Source organism: Prosopis cineraria, unplaced genomic scaffold (genome assembly GCF_029017545.1).
Source record: "Prosopis cineraria cultivar Desert tree isolate PC_DT_omini unplaced genomic scaffold, ASM2901754v1 PC8, whole genome shotgun sequence".
Classification (NCBI taxonomy): domain Eukaryota; kingdom Viridiplantae; phylum Streptophyta; class Magnoliopsida; order Fabales; family Fabaceae; genus Prosopis; species Prosopis cineraria.
The window spans coordinates 6,611,685-6,625,678 of record NW_026555339.1 but is presented as its reverse complement, the minus strand read 5'-3'; the positions used below and the strand labels follow the sequence as shown (position 1 = coordinate 6,625,678).

At 31.4% G+C, this 13,994-nt stretch overlaps 1 pseudogene; it reads left to right on the top strand.

The window, feature by feature from the left end:
* Nucleotides 1-10,350: 10,350 nt before the first annotated feature.
* The window catches only part of LOC129318105 (uncharacterized), a 60,564-nt pseudogene continuing 56,920 nt past the window's right edge, over nt 10,351-13,994 (top strand).

The following is a 13,994-nucleotide window of genomic DNA, read 5'->3' as shown; positions in this document are numbered from 1 at the left end:
TGACGAAGTCATGAACACAATTAAAAGAGGAACACATTACTTGTGTGCATTGCAAGCTAATGATGGCCATTGGCCTACTCAAATTGCTGGACCCTTTTTCTTTGTTCAACTTTTGGTAAGTTTATCTCAACCTTCATATTCCTCACATATATTAATGACAAATATAAAAGCATAAAAAGGTCATGGTGAATTAATGTTGCAGGCATTTGCTATGTATGTCACAAGGCAGCTTGATGACGTGCTTCCTAACAAGTATCATAAAGAGATCTTACGTTTCTTAGACAATCACTAGGTAAGGTATATCAAATCTATCTCATCCATTAACTTGTCATTGTCAAAATTTGAAATGAGCTAACTCATGGATGGAATTGAAGAATGAAGATGGAGATTGGGGACTACAATTAGATAGTAGTCCTAGCTGCATGTTTTGTACAACACTGAGCTACATGTGTATTTGTATTCTTCAAGAAAGGCCTCATGGAGGAGAAGACAATGCTTGTGTTAGAGCTCAAAAATGAATTCTTGATCATGGTGGTGTCACCTGCATACGCTTCTAGGGAAAGATCTGGCTTTCTGTATGTTTCTTTTATTAACTCACCCTAGTTTCTATTATGAACTTAAGTCTAACTAGAGAGCCCATCCTAAAAAACTAATACATTGACTGATATAACCCCTCACACTTATAAACTACACTTCACTTGGAGGCTTCTTGATATGATATTCATCATGGTTTCCATCTTCATGCTATATATAGATACTTTGCGTATATGAATGGTCTAGAACTAACCCAATGCCCCTTGAGTTTTGGCTCTTGCCTTCATATGTCCATGGTACGCACTCTATATGGCTCTAATTTGGCTCTACCTTATCTAATCTCTATGTCATATTTTAGCTGCTCTCTAATGATCTCTTCTACCTTATTAATCAATGTAGATAAATTGTGGTTCTTTGCCCTAAACAACCTTCACGCCAATGTCTTACTTACATGGCAAAAGGTTTGTGGGACCAATCACACCACTTATTCTTCAACTGAGACAAGTTCATGTCCATCCTTACCATTAAATCAATTCGAAAAAAGCTCGGCACCTTTATGCAAAGGTGACTTGTTGTCACCAATTTCATTGGCATGTATAGATATATTTACACACTTCTATTTGATTTTCCATCCCTTTGGACCAATAAAGATTATGATGTTTTTAAATATCGTAGGAGGATCTTCGTTAGCACTATCCCCTGATACAAGATCTCATGTAGGATAGTCTATATCTAGTAATTGAGCCAATTCTTTATCGTTGGCCCTTCAATAAGTGGCTTAGAGAAAAGGCTCTTCAAGTAATAAGAAAGTGTATATGCTATGAAAATGAGAATACTCGATACATAACCTCTTCGTGTGTGGAGAAGGTATCATTTTCGTATTCAATAAATAAATGGGAAAATGGTAGTTGCAAGACCCTGTTAGAGAATTAATGACATTGAAAGACCTCTAATTTTTGCTGTAATTAAAAATAAATTCAATGGACTTGTAAATCTTAAGAAAGTCAGTTGTAAATTTATTTGATGAGATGATCGAATACCAAGCCCACCTTTAGAGATGGGAGCAAAGAGGAAATCCTTCTTAGCCAAGTACATTCTTTTTGAGTCATGATAAAATCCCTAAAAGAAATCAATTAGTTTGGAATCAATAAGGCTGCAAATTTTCTTTGGCAGCTTAATGCATGACAGCAAATAAACATTTGGTGCAAATAACATAGACTTAATTAAAGCCAAGTGCGAGGCTTGAGAAAGCAATTTGGCCCTCCAGCAAGAAATCTTTCTGTCAATAAAGGCAAGAGGATGCTCATAGAGTATATATTTGTCTTTACTAGCATCTTCCCAAGTTTCCAAATATTTTTAAGCTTATCTGCTATGGTGCAGCCAAGTTGAGATGAAATAAAATTCCTCATATTAGAAGTTATATTAGGACTGAGAACCATGATGGATTTATCCTTATTGATATCTAATCCAAATCCAAAATACTTGCAAAACGTGTTCATTATATCTTTAACCTCAATAGGGCATATACATACTTAGTCTTCAGCCCATAGTGCAATTCCAGTCCCAAAAGGACAATTTACAGAAAAAAAAAATGTAATCAAATACTTCTTGAAAGTTGTACTTTTACTTATAATAAAAAATAAAAAAATAGAGGATAGTTTTTTATATATCTGAAAATAGAGGGAGTACTATATTAAGAGTTGGCTACATGTAAAATCTCAAATCTGACCAGGTTTTGGAGAAATATTATTACAAAGTCGGTGGCAGCACCTTGACTTGAAATCAAATAATTGCAGTAATAAGTAACAATGATGCCTCAACTACTAAACATCGTCGTCCTTGTCATTTAACATCACTTATAAAACCTTTGAAAATCTTTGCATTCATAATTAATTCTACACAAGTCAAAAATTATAAATTATGACTTTATAGAAAACTTAAATGTTTACTTTCTAATGCAAAAGCAATTGATAAAAAACATTATCATTTGTCCTTTGAAAATGTTTGATTACAAATTAAAGGTAACTCATTTTTTTATCGCCTTTCAATCCCTAGTTGAGTAATAAAAATTATTTTTTAATGTATATAAATACCTTTAAACTCTCTTAAAATATTATTAATTTAATTAAGTCAAAGGGTAATAATTTAGAATGTTACAATATACTAGAACGATTATTTAGTTTTAAACTATTCTACCATGGTAGGGACTTTTAAACTAATATGATATATGTACTAATTTTGTGATTATATTTTTAACAATCAGGGCTGCACAAAGGATTAGATGCTTTCATAAAAAAGATTAGGTTAGGCAATCCATAGTTTAGTCTGATCTAGTAGTAACCTAAAAATTAACAGGACCAAATTTGATCCATAAAATTGAGAGACTAGTCCTATTAGTATAGATAATAAAAATATTTATAATCATAATAAATACATAATAAATTCCAACAAGAAGAAAAAAGTATTTTAGATATAGTCCAAATGGTCCAGATTATTGTTAAATTATTAGTCTGAGTATATGCAACCATGCAGGGAACCAAACTTATTACATTATTAATAGTCTTAACTTATTATTATAAATAATTAATAAATTGATTATAATCATATTAAATAAATTTAATAGGATCAGACTGGACTAAGTGGTCAAGATGTCTAATCTCCTATCCAGTCCAACCCAAAAAAATAATCTAATCTTTTTAGTGTTTTCAGTCTTAAAAGACCAGTTTTTAACATGACAGGATAGAACTAGACCTTCTGGGGTTAGATTGGGTTGAATAGGATTGGAGGAATTCTGCACAGAGGACTAGGCATATTTTTGAATTTAAAAATATTCTTTTTATTTTTTATTTGAGACTTTTTTTCTACTTTGGTCGTCCTTTTCATAATTGTAGTTAAAGGGTCTCCCATGATCAATTGCTTAAGATGAGTTATTCCCTAATTATCATAGTGGATTGTGTATAATAAATATGGTTAAGTATGTGGCGTAATTTGCCAATATATTACAAAAATATGGTAGGTTGAGGCAAACTTTGGTTAAATAGGCTTGAGTTTGTAAGCTGGATTAGATGTCCGAGCTTGACCTGAAGTCTATATAAGGGGGTTTTTTTTTTCACAGTTCAAACTTGAACCTACCTAAAATTTGCCCTGGCATGGAAGCTTATTTAAATGCTTACTTAAAGGTAAGCCTTTTTAAATATACTTTAGGACTATTAAAGTCTACACATATATAACCTGATTTATCAATTATAATATATAATAATTAAGAGGATCTACCAATTATAATACAATAAAACAATAAAGTAACAACATTAAAATTAATATATAAGTTTAATCTTATTGAAAACATAACTAGAAATTAAAAAAAGGATAGATTGATTAAAAATCAAATGATAAAACTAATGTATGTGTAATATATTACATAATATTATATGTAAATAGATCGATCTATTAGACTTGTAGGCTAGACCTTGTAAAAATGAGCTTGACCTATTTAATTAAATAGGCTTATTCAAAGGTCTAAACTTGGCCTAAGCTTATTTAGTAAATAAGTTAAATTTGGTCTAAATAAGTTACGCCGTAGGCTTTTGATAGGAACCTAGCTTATTTTTACCCCTATTGTCACACCCCAACAGTACTAAGGGTGTGACCGACGCAGAATATATGATAAACTCACATTTTATAAATTTTAATTAATTGGATATTAATCTAAAATAGTGATAAATAATTTATACTAGTCAGTGAGTCTTTAAATATATATATATATATATATAAAGTTTGTAAAGTCTTAAGCATTTTGTAGAAATTTTAGCAAAATTTTTTCAATAATTAGGACATCCTAAAATTTCTACAGTAAATAAATCTATTAGCCAATCTAGAAAAAGGAGCATTGCTCCACACCAACAAATTATATACTAACAAAATAAGAATAGGATCTAATGATGGTATATGTGGAATGCTAAGTCACAATTTTATAATATAATACATAATTACATGAAAAATACATATATCTAGAATTGATAAATAAAGAACCATAATTGATAAAAAAGCTTAGATAAAGAAAATCAATAAGATTTCAAAACATATATCTAGAATTAAATGATAAATTTGTTCAATAATAAATCCGTTGAATCAATTACAAGAGTTGGAATAGAATAGATTTATCAAAGGTTAAAGTATATATTTATCGTTTAACTTTAGATAATATTTAATTTTAATCTTTGAATTTTATAAAGTATCTTTTTAGTCTTTTAACCCTAATACTATTAGTTTTATCCCAACAAATTTTTACGTTGAACTTTTAAATATTGACAAACTATTTTCAAATGTTGACATATTAAGTTTAATTTTTTTTAAAATAACAATGATTGACAAAAAAAATAATCATTAAAAATAACGATATTAGGATTAAAGGATTAAAAATATACTCCCTTTATTCTAAATTATAAGACACTTTTAGGGATGATTCAACATCTCAAAATATAAAACACTTTAATAAAAATAAAGTTTTATTAATGATACTTTTTTAATATTACCCTTCTTATACATTCTCTCTCTTCAATATTCTTTTATTGATGGAGTATTAAATGAAGGATATTTTTAAAAATTTATATTGTTGTCTTAAAAAGTAAAGTTGTAAAGTGCATTTAATGTGCTTTATTGATATATAAAATTTTGTTTAAAAGTGTCTTATAATTTAGGATAGAGAGAGAGTACTTTACAAAATTAAATAAATAAATTGAAACCTTATATAAAATAATAGGACTAAAAGTATATTTTAGATAAAGGTCATGTTAGTCTTAAAATGTATATATAAAGGAAATAATTCCAAACAATGCCTTTTAAAGGGCTAAAAAAAGATGAGTTTTGAAATCTAATCTAGAAGAGCTTTGTTAGAATGAATAACAAACGCTTCTCAATACCACAAAAACAAGTACAGGTATGAGGTCCACGAAACAAGTGTAATTATGATGCTCACGAAGAACTATTCTTTAGTTTCATATATGTTGGCTTTCGCATGGGACTAACACAACCTACAAGCACCCTACTAACTAGGCGTATTATGGTATACTAAAGGCTAATGAAATTTCTGTTCAGCATCCAATGTTTTGGCTAGTACCCTTAATCGAAAACAAGCATACACGGACTGAAACATAAATTTTTAAAATCATTTCTTCAAAATTGTTTTATTCAAACTATCAACTTTTCTTTTCATTTTCTCTATGCATTGATCATTATCTTAACAATTCTCATAGCAATTATAGAATCAAATAATACAACTTTTTTTTAAATGAAATGAGCAATCTATCACATATCAGTTTCAAAAGCTCCTTTACCAAGCTTACATCTAAAATATAAATAAAAAGAATAAGACAGTTTCAATAATACATTAGTTATGATAAAAATAGGATAGGAAATGAAAACTTCTAAATAATAAAGAATTAACAGTGAAGATTTAAACAAAAGAATTTATAAAAACTTTTAATAACTATTTAATTGAAATGCCACTTCACTCACCTACTGAGTTTTCAAAATTTTTATGGTTCAATTATCTTAAATTCCCACTTATATTCCAAAGTTACCAGTAATTCCTAACAAATAGATCATTGTCACACCTTGGTACTATGGGTGTGACACCTACATATTTTTGAATCAAGCCCAATACAAGTTGAAATTTCATTGCAAAATGTTAGGCTTAAATTGAAATAAATTTTAAAACTAAAATATTTTTCTTCCAACATATTCAACCGTAACAACTAAAATAATGGAATTAAACAAGTAAAATAAAGCTTTTAACAGGTAATGTAGTTTATTTTATAACTTGTTATGATAATACAGCTTAATGGATTTCTTTTCATCTCGTGGACTTCAAGAGCAGGGACAAATTTAGATTCCCTTACACGGGGGCAAAATTTAAAGCCATCAAGAATTGGGGGACAAAAACTAAATTTCACATTCTGTATAAATAAACTTTAAAAAAAAAATACAAAGGAGTTGTTAAATTCTTGGGGGGGCTCCCTCGCATTTATCAATGTTGACAAACAAAATTACAAAGTCAGCAAGTAATGTAAAAAAAAAAAAAAGTAAAGTTAAAATTAAGGAATTGACAAATTTAGTAACCCAAGTTATAAGTTGCAAGCAAGCGCTTGGCGTTTCGCGGATGGTGGGACGTGGCCTTAATTAAGAGCCGGTCACCGCTCCACTTTGAACGCAACATGTCACTAACTTCCCAAAGATCTGACCTCAAGGTCTCAGTGGCGTGGGCGTATTGCAGAGATTATTCAAATTGGGCCTTGACATACTCAGTCCTTAGCCCATAGTGTAATTCCCGTCCAAACAGGACAATTTAAAAAAAAAAAAAACAATGTGATTAAAGCTTCTGGAAAGTTGTAGTTTTACGTAAAATTTGGAAACAGAGGGATTACTATGTTAAGAGTTGGCTACGTGTTAGATCTCAAACCTCACAAGCTTTTGGGAGAAATATATTGGTATAAAGTCGGTGGCAGTGACACTTGAAATCAAATAATTGGCGTAACAAGTAAATGATCCTCGGTACAAAGAAACAAGTAACAATGATGTTCTACCACCCGTTGTGCGCTCCTCTTGTATATCCATGTCAAGGTGGGCCCTCCAACCTTTTCCCCTCTCCCAATTTGAAATTGACGTAAATAAATATTTGCTTCTGTCGAGAATTTAGATAAACTACAAGCAGGCAAATAAATTTCCTCTCATAAAATTAAGAATTATATTTTCCTCTTTCATAATATATATATATATATATATTGATTTCCCTCTGTTCTAATTTATAACAAAATTACACTTCAATAAAATTTATTAAATACATTTTACAACTTCAATTTTTATAAAAAAATATAAATTTATAAAAAATTTTCATTTAATACTTTTAAAAAATATTAAAAATAGAATATATTGAAAAAAGTAGTTTTAATAATAAAACATTATTTTTGGAAAAATATCTTATATTTCGATATGCCAAAGTTTCTAAAAATATCTTATAATTTAAAATTGAGGCAGTATGTAACAACTTTAAGTTATCAATATTTATATTATTAAAATTGATTTTAACTAAAATCATTCAAACACCTTCAATTTTATCAAATCTAATTTTAAAAATAATATCCAAATATAATTATGTTTTAACATACTAAATTACAATGGAAATCAATCATATTAAATAAATTTTTTTATAATCAGTTTTATCTAACTGAAATTCAAACATACCTTAAAAGAATTTGTGACATGAATTTTTTTTCCTAAAATGGTGAATGTAATAAAACAGAAGAAGTAAGAAAAATATCACCAGGAAAATATTACAAATAGCAAGGAAAATATTCTATGGAATCATTTAAAAGAGATGAAGGCGGAGTTTCATATTTAAAAAAAAAAGGTGGGGTTTCAAAAATTAAAGGAGCAACGCCCGTTACTAATCTTAAAATAATTTTATAGACCAAAATATCTGTAACTGTTCTGGAGATATAATACAATGGGAGCAGATTCTCTCTTGTTCCTCCCTCCAGTTCCACATTATGCCCTCATAAGAGCATGATTTTTGTTTTTAATTTTTTTTAATTTCCAGCCTACCTTAGTAAGGCCAAGATGGGAGCAGGAGAGAACTTGTTCCCAATAAAACGATGTTTCAAAACAAAAGTTAGGTTGTGGAAATCAGAAATTCATTTTCATCAAATAATGCATGGAAGCTGAATGTTAAATTATTTAAGACCCTATTTTTAAACAATTTAATATCGAGCTTTAATCATTTACAAATGCATCGAAAATGAGATTTTTGGATAATTTATCATTGAAGCTTTGGATTTTAACTGAACTTAATTATACAATTTTTGAAAATCATTATGTTTGTGACTCTTGAAATTTGATGTCATTTTCCCTCTATTAAAAAATATAAGGCATTTTTAACCAAATTTCACCCCCAATAAGTAGTTACCTACTTTTTAACTAACCTTATTTTTCCATATTTACTCCTATTAAATATCCTACAATAAATATAAAGTCATTATCAATAGGGGCATTTTTGAAAAAAAAAACAATAATTATACCTCGAAAAATTAAAAATGCCTTACATTTTTTAACATCTAACTTCTCAAAAAATACTTTACATTTTTAAATGGAGAGAGTATTTGTTATAGGGCTATGGCTCGGCACTGTTTAGGAGTTGCATTTTTAAGATAAGGTCTGGAAACAGAAAATATTTACCCGCAAGAGGGCACTGAAATCTGTACTCAAGCACTATGTCACGGGCTGAGAGTCTGGCGCAGCACACGATGCCCGTGCGGCGTCCTGGAGGACCCCATAATCCTCAGGACAAGCCTTACCACGTACGGATCACACTGGTTTCGCCCTGCCATGGGCTCATCAGGGAGGCGGCACTAGCCCCCGACCAGTTGTGCACACAGTCCGAAGACTGAGGCAGAACACCCCCAATGCTAATGTCGCCCCCTTTACCCATATTGTGCGAGGCTAACCAGCGGACCGATCATTATCTTGGTCTTTACACGGTCACGGAAATATCATCCGTGACATTCTCCCACACCCAATCTAGCACGCCCTCGTGCTAGGGGAGAACGACTCCGCCCAAGGATCGTACGTACAGTACTGCCACAAACACATCAGCTTACTTGCTGAGTGGCCACCCGAGTCCTGCACTCTTCGGACCCACTCGCACCCGCGAGCCAACAGGAGTGGAGTCGACAACGGCCAACCATCCCGCCCGAGTCCCCACTTTTGGACCCACCTGCTCGGAGGCCTTTCTGGAGCGGTGCCGAGGCCGACCAGTCCCAACGTGGGACCCCACGCGCACACGGCAGTAAAGTACGTCCTGCTCTGATACCACTCTGTCACGGGCTGAGAGTCTGGCGCAGCACACGATGCCCGTGCGGCGTCCTGGAGGACCCCATAATCCTCAGGACAAGCCTTACCACGTACGGATCACACTGGTTTCGCCCTGCCATGGGCTCATCAGGGAGGCGGCACTAGCCCCCGACCAGTTGTGCACACAGTCCGAAGACTGAGGCAGAACACCCCCAATGCTAATGTCGCCCCCTTTACCCATATTGTGCGAGGCTAACCAGCGGACCGATCATTATCTTGGTCTTTACACGGTCACGGAAATATCATCCGTGACAACTAGCTAGTAATACCTACATATTCCCTCCGTCCCATGTATAATGTATTCTTTAGAAGTTTGCTTTGTCAATAAAGTAGAAAGTGTCATGATATTTTTAAATAATTAGATAATTTTGCACTTAGCTTAAAAAATAGATGAGATATTAATTGTGGGTTGTACCAACCACCACTATGATACAAATTGTAGGCTTTAGGGGCAAATTTGAAAAATCATTATGCTTTTATATAATTTCAACTAAGTAATAAACTTTTATTGATATGTGAGATTCAACTAAAAACACATTATATATAGGAACAAAAGAGTATATGACAATATATTGATTGGTCAATAATAATTCTTGATTGATGAGACAGAAATAGTTACGATCCTCTGTGTGTGCTGACAGAGAAGGGTCCAATCTTGAACTGGCACTCTACTTATGTTTCATCCAAGCTAATAAGAATAAATTAATTATTTGAAAATTAAAATGATTTCTTTACCATTATAGAAATAATTTAGAAATTATGCGAATGTTATAAATAGGGGGAGGGGGTGTGTGTAAGTAAGCGTGGGAGAAATAAGGCAAGAGCTTTAAATTGCAAACTTAGGAATGCATGCTTAGGAAGGTGTGTGATGTTATTATTAGTTTAAGATCAGAGTAGAAAGAGGGAGAGAGAATGTGGAGGCTGAAGATAGGAGAGAGAGGGAATGACCCTTACATATTCAGCACAAATAACTTTGTGGGGAGGCAGACATGGGAGTTTCATGCAGAAGATGGAAGCCAAGAGGAGAGGGATGAAGTCGAAGCTGCTCGTCAACACTTCTCTAATCGCTCCCGTTTCAGAGCCTGTGGTGATCGTCTTTGGCGATTTCAGGTTTCATTTCTTCTTTATCCCCCCCTTTCTCTGTGTATTCTAGCTAGTTTCTCTCATTCAATTTGATTTGATATTTGTTTAATTTTGGTAAGCTTTTGACTCTTACCATGGCATCAAATCTGACAATAGTGCGATCCATCGTCTGTTACTTGCTAGATATGTCTTACTTTTATTTACTTTTTGTTTATGATATTTTTAATTATGGGAGTTTACTCGGTGATTGTATATTTATTTGATTATATCGTTGACTCTTTCTTATAATTAATAAATTTACAAGAAGGCAAATGACTTGTAAATTATACCGATTTGGGTGTGCCTAGGGCATGCAGTTTCTGTCTTGGACCATATATTTAAGGCGTCAGGATTGGTTTTTCTTTGATTTAACTTGTTATTCTTTTTTTTTTTATTTATTTATGTGAAGTTTGTATGTTGCCATTAGCTAGTAGCCAAAGCCTGAAACTACAGTAAAAGTCTCAGTATAAAACTCATGAAAAATGATCAGAGTCACAGATCGATCACCTCCTAAAACTACAGAACTGAAGAAGACAACAGAATGTAGAACTCGGAGAGGAAAAGGAAATATTCGGTAGGGAAGAGAACTACAGGAAGTAAAAGTAAGAATCTTTCTCAATGAAAGAGCGGGAGGGAGGTGGAAAAATATCTGTTGGAATGAATCTGGCGAAGCTCTCGATGACAAGTGTTTGAATCATATGATTTATTTAAACTAACATGTCTACTTATACATTATTTTTCTGATAAAAACTATCATTAATACTTTACTACTGGGTCAGATATAATTAAGTATTTTTAGGCCTAATTAAGAGTATGGTACTTTTTTTTTTTTAATACAAGAGTATGGTACTTTTTCGAAAGTGTTTTCTACATTTGTATAGACTGAAATCTAAGATCTCGAACCTAAGTATCAAAGATCATTCATGACATGAGTTGGGTGCTCATGAATTTTATTGATTTCTTACGTTAATAAATATAAAATAAAAAAGAAAGTCAAAATTTAAGTAATTATTTATATACTAATCATAAATTAAAATGACCGAGGATTTAATTTGGACAAAAAATGCCAGAGATTCATTGTACCTTGTAATCTTTAGGGAGAAAATCTAGATCAAATATGTATCTTGCATATTAACTATGCGAAGAAAATTGAATAATTGAAAAGGGAAATCACAAGTGAATACCTCCAAATAGGTAAATGACAAAATAGGGTTATCACTTTCAAATCTTTGGGGACTTATCTGTCACAATTTTTAGTAAAATTGTGTTTCTAGCCCTCTAAAAAATAATAGAAAGTATTGTCGTTAAAACTTAAATTAAAGTTGTTAAAAACAAAGTTAAAATTATTAATATAAGAAGTGTAGTTGCTATTGCATGATTACATTGAAATTATGACCAAATGTGTTGTTAATATTTAAACTGAAGTTGATAATTACTAAGCTAAAGTTGTTAATATTTACTATAAGAATGTACTTGTCATTGCATAATTAAACTAACAACTATATAGTATTTTTTATATTAACAAGTACTTTTTACTATTTTTCTTAGGGTTAGAAATTTAATTACATCATTCCATGGTACCATTTTGTCATTTGTCTATTTTGAGAGGTTGATATATCATTCTCCCATTGAAAAATGAATGGTTGGAACTTGGAACGAGTCAATTTCTATTACTTTTTTCAATTTTATTCAAAAGTAATTTCCAACATGTTTTATTAATAAAACTAAAAAAAATTTTAAAATTCATTGAACTTGTGTAAAATTTTATTTAATAAGTTGCAAACATTAATCATATTAAATATATATGTTTTGGTAAATTAAAATATACATGCTTTAAATGTTGATCCTATTAAATATACGTATTTTAATAATGTACTTTATGTTACAAAAATTTAATGTAATTAAAATGAAAACTTACAATTAAAAATTAATAATATTACTTATATATAAGACTAAAAAATTATTCTTTCTGCTTTATAAATATGACCAAGGGCATTTCCCATGGGGCATTTTATAAAAGGGTTAGTGCCGCAGTATAAGGATTTAATAATTTTATATTGTTTTAAATAATGGATAAGTATCTATGTAGAGTATCTAGAAAAAAAAAATTAACGCTGACTTCTACAGTTTTATTATAGCAATATATTTTATAAATTTTCAACATGCTCAATCAAATACGTTACTAAGAAGGACAAAGTATTTACTGTCACAATTTTTATAAAAGAAGAATGCTATAATAAATATTTACAATCTGTCGGCCCAAAAAAATTACAAGCTAAACATACAAACGTCTGATGTGTGTGTGCGAGAGAGAGTAAAACAAATTTTCAAACCAATAATTCCATATTCAAACTCTTGTGTGAGCGGGCTGAGGCATGAATAAATAAACTTGGACATACATTTATTAATTGTGTTGTGGTCGATCCCTGTTTTGAAGTCCAAAGTGGATAATTAACCAGATATGCTTATAATTGTCAAATTTGGTGCATGTGATGCAGTTTTTGAGAGAGAAGAATTTCAAGCAGACAATACCAAGTGTGAAGATAAAAGATGAAGAGGAAATCACATCTGAAAAAGTGATGAACACAGTGAAGAGAGCTGCTTATTACTTGTCTGCCTTGCAATCTAAGGATGGCCACTGGCCTACTCAAATTGCTGGACCTTTCTTCTTTATCCAACCTTTTGTATGTTTGTACCTATAAAATTTCTATTTATAACTTCATTTGAAACTTCAATAAATATCCTAGAATATTAATAAAAATTATGATGCAGGTATTTTGCATGTATATTACAAGACAGCTAGAAAATGTGTTTCCTAAAGAGCATCGTAAAGAGATCTTACGTTTTTTATACAATCACCAGGTGAAGTATCTCATTCTTTTAATTATCATATTGTCAACATTTGCAATGCAACAAGTAACTGATATTATGAATATGAATTAATGTAACATGCATGGAAATAAAGAATGACGATGGAGGGTGGGGATTGCATATTGAGGGTCATAGCAACATGTTTACTACAACACTTAGCTATGTATGCATTCGCATTCTCGGAGAAGGACCTGATGGAGGAGAAGACAATGCTTGTTTCAGAGCTCGAAAATGGATTCTTGATCATGGTGGTGTCACCTACATACCCTCTTGGGGGAAAGACTTGGCTTTGCGTATGTCTATTTTATTAAATGCTTTTGATTCATCATTTGGTTAACATGTTCTCTTTTAGACATATATGACATGGCTTTCCTTATTAATATGCCACCATATATAGATACTTGGTGTATTTGAATGGTTAGGAAGCAACCCAATGCCTCCTGAGTTTTGGCTCTTGCCTTCGTTTCTTCCTATGCATCCAGGTATCATTCATTCACTTAATTTAAAGGATTAAAGTGTATTTTTTTCTCTTTGTACCTTCCTTTAAGAAGCGTTGGACACCT